Below are 6,000 nucleotides of genomic sequence, written 5' to 3'. Positions count from 1 at the left end.
GCAGAGGCGTGCTATATTCTTCCAGTCACTTTATTGAATTAAAGAGTGCACCATTCACAACCAAACTCAACGAACCACACCTAACCGTCCTTTTTCACTTCCGCACCGCCAAGCATGATGGGAACACATCAACCAATAGCAGTCGTATAACACACAAACATAGCCCCGGCGCTACAATACATTAACAATATGGGCTTTATTCACTTTAGGCACTATTCACTTCTGAGGGTTGGATAGCCTGGAAAAGTTCAGTGGTTTCACGCAGAGCAGCAAACCTCTGCAATAGCTGATTGATAATAATGTCCAGGCTGGCATTAAAAACATTGACCCTGAAGTGGCTATCAGGGTCACTGAGCCTCTCATCCTTGCACAGCTCATTGTAATGTTGTTTCTCTCTCCTTGCGTGAACTCACAGTGCTTCTCCACACTCCACACAAAAATAATAATAATAATAATAAAAATTTAAAAGAATTCTCTAGGGCCCCAGTGCGTTGCACCGGAAGCACCACCCATAGCTACGCCACTGCTGCAGGGCTTTTCAGGCAGGGGCAGGCTGCATCACGGTGCGTTGAGACTGGGGAACCGGCTCTCAGAACCGCCTCCTCTCACGGTCCAACCGGGTTCATCCGCATCCCGCTGTTAACGTGGTCGTCCTCCTCACCGCTGATGACGACCTGAGATACAGAATGGGTCTTCAAACACGACAGGGCTCCACAAATATCCCAAAGGTCACTGTGGACCTTGTATCCACGTTACCTGAGACTCCTCCTCGTCTGGCGGGGCCTGCTTCACAGTGGCAGCGTTGAAGGACCGTGCTTCCTCACCCGTCTTCTGAGTTCTGAAATCAAAAGAATAGAGCAAACTGTATATCAGAGGGGGTAGGATAGTCTATTGGTCAGGGGGTTTGGCTACCAGTTGAAAGGTTCTGGCAGAGCTATTATAGAGAGAATGCTGTCCCACTCCCGTTGACCGGAATACAACTGGAAAAATTATGCGCACCAGGGGGACAGTGCTAGACAGTGTATAATGCATGGGCTGAACGGAGCTACTTGAGGAGTTGTTGGCAACCATCATTACACTCTACACTGTCAACGCTCAATTGTGCCCCTGGGGTTCAGTTCCCCATGACCTCAGTCTGCTTTCAGGCATCCTAGAACAACATGCCCTTCCCCCCCCCGCTGCTAAATGACATTATCTGAATTCAACAGAGAAAGTTGTGAATTTCAAAACACAGTGAATGTGTACAATTTCAAGTGGACTTACCTTATAATACACACGACCACGCACACTAATCCCACGAATATCACAGCAGATTTGACAATGCACAGCACCAAGTCTGGAATATTAAATATCAGGATTTAGAATGTGTTGTCAGGAGGTTTTTGTTAGGGTTAGGGTTAGTGATCGGTTCTGATGGTATGGTTTTGTGATGGTTTTGTGATTGGCTCTGATTGAACCGGTCAATACATTTTTTAAAGGCCCTGAGGCTGATCAGCCTCACAGCTGGTGGTGCAATGGTGATGCTCCCTTTAGCTCCCTGAGGTCAGACCTGTCAGGTATTGCTGTGTATCCAGGTGGGGGACAGGAAGCTTCTGGCTGGTGTTCCCGGCAGTGTTTGAGCTGTGGCAGGTCAAGGCTGTCATACCAGCTAAGGCCCTGATTGTGAGGGAGCTCCACAAGGTTGTATTGTCCAGGTTCACCTGGCAGACAGACACATCTTCAGAACCCAACACCAGTTTCCCATCCAACCACCACTCCAGAGACGGTGATGGTCTGCCCACGCTGTCGCAGGAACATCGCACCCAGGCTGCAATTCTGCTGCAGCCTGAAGAGGGCAGGATCCTGGGAGGAACTGTGACTACAGGGAAGAGGGACGACAACGTGAAGAGAGACTTTTTACCAGCCATCTTACTTCATGTATTACAGGAAAAAAATGTATCATCACCAGGTCAGCATCTGAACCTTCGTACTACGCACTCCAGTGTATACCATTCTCTGTATGTATGTTTTTGGACTAACTACGGTGTCCCTAAATAAAAGCTGATACAAACAGTGCAATATATGTTTAGTCATTGATTGCAATGATAATGACAATATAACTGCATGCATCAATAATTGGTTTGAAGCACCCGGCTGTGCACAGCCGCCGAAAGTTGGACTTTTTTTTTTATAATTAAGGAAATGGTTAATAAAGTGAGCCAACTGCTGGAGGTAAAAGCCAATTGTCTCAGAGCATGAAAAGGTGCTCCCTGTGAGGTTAAATCGCCCCTGCTGCTGGAAGTAGTCAACCATTGACTATGATTTTGCTTGGAAGTAGTAGACCACTGTGTAGTAATATACCATAGACAAGCTGTTTCTCAGACCATATGAGGTACCTGTTAGGATTTGAGCCATGGACTTTCTGCCTTGCAAGATTGCTCTACTCACTGAGCTATTGAAGGACATGTACTAACAAGGGGAGATCATTACATTTTTTAGAAGATAAGATAAGATAAGATATTCCTTTATTAATCCCCCTTAGGAGAAATTTGCAAGTGACCAGCAGGGAAAAGAGAGAAGTGAGTGTTTTCTCCAAATAAGTACTTTTTTATTTACTTTTTTTTAAATGGGGTCCATGTAAGGTAAAGTTGTTCAGGGTCATCATTTTGAAATAGAATTGAGTGCCAGGTCATGAAAAGCAGGTTTTAGACAAACTATTCTTCAGACCATATTGGAAATCTGGTGGGATTCAACCCATGGGCCTCAATGGGTGCTCAACTCACTGAGCTATTGATTGGCATGTAGCAACAGGGAGCAATCAGCATATGTTTAAGAAGCAAGATAAAATAATTATATGAGAAATCAATTAGAGACAATTTTTTTAGAATGTTTTTCGGTTCAATCAAAATTGCCGGATTTCTAGTGAAGCAAAGGTTAAGGTCAGGAGGGAACCTACAGTGGATGGGTTAAGGTGAGGAGGGAACCTATACTGGATGGGTTAAGGTTAAGGTCAGGAGGGAACCTATAGTGGATGAGAGAGGGACCCTGACCCCGGGGGCCCCTCCTGAGACCAGCTGTAGTTTGAGGAGGGCTAGGCCCGGCAGGAGCAGCTCAGCGTAAAGCCCAGTCCTTCCTGCACCAAGCGAGAAGTGTGTTTATTAGGGCTGTAAGGCTATGCGTATCAAAAACGAAATCTCGACACTCCACGAACCTGTCTTGCGGTGTGAGAAGGCAGAATCGTGGCATACCCTTTTTTTAAGCTGCTTTCACACTGCCGTGCGGCAAACGCCCTGATAACCGCCTCGCTGCCGGAGGGATCCGCGTGGCGGTGTGAAAGGGCCAGGCGTTTTTAAAAGCGGCTGCTGCCCCTGCGGATGAAAGTTTCAACACGGGGAAAGCTGAGCAGTAGGGCAAAAGCTGTGTGCGTTCACGTGGGCGGCAACCGCTTCCTGGTCCAACCGCCGCGGTTGTAACCACCTCCCCTCTGCCGCCCTTCCCTCATTGAAATGAATGGAGGCGGAGAGTTGCCATACAGCAGTGTGAAAGCAGCTTTAAGCTAAGCTAGCTTTAAGCTAGGTCCATCTTTATTTAACTGGTCTGTGAAGAACAATGCTGTATAGAACCATCCACAACCACATTGGAAATGGACCTGAAGATCACCGCATTGTCTCGCACTACATCGCATATAATGCGACAAAACCAAACTGTGTTACCAGAAGGTCCTAAAATAAACAAAAAGAATAACCTTTACTCACACAAAACATTGATAGTCAAATGTTGCTTAAAGGAGGCGTCGCTTAGTCCTGTGTGGCGCTTGTAGAGGGAGGAGCAGATGATTCTCTGTCCATGGTGGAGCAAGGAAGCATTGAAGGTCAGCACAGAGGTCACAACCTCAACTCCTACTGTCTCCTGGGTGTCTCCAAGGCTTGGTGTCCATGACAACGTGGGCTGGTAAGGACAGAGGATCTGAGCGGAGCAGGACAGCATGACTGTCCTGCCTTCCTCAACCTCCACTTTACCTTTTGGACTTAAGTCCGGTTTCCACATGTCTGTTAACCACAACCATCAGAAGAATTAGTTAAACCGACAAAACCAGATCAACTGTATGGAGCAAAATGAATATAACATAATTAACCAAAATATGAACCTTTAACATTGACATCAACGCCAGTTGCATAGTTGTTTTTGAGCCTGTTTTCGCATTCAATTCTGAAGAAAAGCTTGGATTGGAACGTGGTGAGGTTGTGGAAGATGGTGGTGCAGTCTTTGTTCCGGAGATTCCCCTCCAGCTCTCCCTGGAGGAGGTTGCGATCTCCATCGAGGCTGGAGTCAAACACTAGGGTTTCCCTAAAACCGCTAAACCATTGGGCTTTACATGAATTGTCAAGGTAATAATCCCAGCCAATCCCCATCGTGAATCTGCAGGGGATCCTCACACAGGAACCCGCCAGACCCTTCACACTCTGGGGCAGAAACACGGTCCAGTCCTGGCCTCCAACACCTGGGAAAGACAGTCACACCTTTATTCTACAGAACTACACACTAGCCGCAACACACTAAAAACGAGCTACTCTCATACTATTAAGGGGGTAATTAATCCTCTGCATCGAACCCATCTAGAAGCTAGGAGCAGTGGGCTGCGCCCGGGAAACAACTCCGGGGGTAGTGCCCTTGCCTTGATCATGGGAGTGGCAGGAGTGTTAACTTATGTTTTTTATAGTTCACATGAACACAGAGAGAACATTACAACTCCAGTGGTTCTGTACTAGCTTTTGATCTTCATGTTGCTATTTTGTCAAACATATATGAACAACACTTTCTAACAATACAGCCAAACATGTCCTTCAGCATAGGACTGTACTTCCTTAGCAAAGAAAACAAGGCGTTCAAAATACATTAAAGAAACGTGTTGTTATTCCATTTGCCCACCTTAATCTAAAGATGAAAACGCATGTCTCCACATGTATTTAACTGAATGAGTATAGGAGATATTTCGCAGTGTGGTCAGCTGTAGTCTGGCAGAGCTAATGGTTAGATGGTCAGACCAGCTTGTCTTACTGTCTTCCTCTGACCAAGGCTTACATAGATCAGTAACATTGGGCCATGTTGGTTTCATCATACAGGATTTCCTTCACGCCGTATGCTAGCTGAAATACAGCATAATTTAGCCTAACAAGAGGGTGTAAGTAGTTGCCTCACGTCAAGCCACCTCTTCCTTAACCCTCCCAAACAATGCAACACCCCTTAAATAGGCCACCTAATTAGTCACAGGTGGACCAATCAAGGCCCATTAGGCCATACCATGTGTCAGGGGGGACCATTTCAAACATAGCGAACCGTCCTGTCACTGGAAGTGAGAAAGGTTTCACTTTCTCACAGTCTGAGACAATTTCCAATAAGTAGCATGAAGATTAAAGATTAGAAAGGATCTAAAATAGAACCCTGTGGAACCCCACACAGTTGTGTGCTGCAAAATTGGAGGAAAAAGGTGAAAACCACACTGGACCGTTTTCTCAGTGGTCAGCTTAAGTGTTGTGGCCCACTGAGTCAAAGCCTGCACACAGGTCCGAACAGATCAAGATGGAGATCTCTTCCTGTGACTGTAAGAAGCTGGTTGCGTGTTACCTTAAGACAAGAAGTTTCTCTGCATAGCACAAAAAACATAATTTGTTCCCCCAAACCTTTAAAATGAGAGGATAGATGCTTCTTTAAGAGGGTAGAACATGGTGTGTTAAAAAGCAGAAGGAAAAGTCTCTGTGCAGAGTGGTATCTCATGTTCGATCAAATGTTCTCAACTGTCTGTAAAAACCCATCTGCAGAAGCGACAGAGAAGGGGCCAACAATCGTTGGCAGCTTTAGCACACTGAATTATGTTCTTAGATTAGAGTAGAACGGCGTCTTAAACTTTTTCTGCCTGTTGGTTACTTTCCAGATCTCTGGTCTCTAAGCCAAACCTTTATTCTGCCAAACTTTACTAGTCAGACAACTAACTACACCCTAGCCAAATTTAGGTCTACCAAA

The 6,000-nt window shown here is 45.8% G+C and overlaps 1 pseudogene across 1 annotated transcript; it reads right to left on the bottom strand.

Annotated features, from left to right (window-relative positions):
• Positions 1 to 515: 515 nt before the first annotated feature.
• On the bottom strand, positions 516 to 4,595 carry LOC311351753 (sialic acid-binding Ig-like lectin 5; annotated as a pseudogene). The gene is made up of 9 exons: positions 4,592 to 4,595; positions 4,127 to 4,480; positions 3,735 to 4,028; positions 3,250 to 3,347; positions 3,002 to 3,112; positions 1,550 to 1,858; positions 1,264 to 1,348; positions 757 to 838; positions 516 to 674 (listed from the first exon to the last, which is right to left on the bottom strand). The product of its transcript is annotated as a sialic acid-binding Ig-like lectin 5 (transcript).
• Positions 4,596 to 6,000: the final 1,405 nt, after the last annotated feature.

This window comes from Micromesistius poutassou (assembly GCF_964030765.1).
Source record: "Micromesistius poutassou genome assembly, chromosome: 8".
NCBI lineage: Eukaryota > Metazoa > Chordata > Actinopteri > Gadiformes > Gadidae > Micromesistius > Micromesistius poutassou.
Note: the sequence above shows the minus strand (reverse complement) of the source record. Positions and strands in the feature narration are given on the sequence as shown.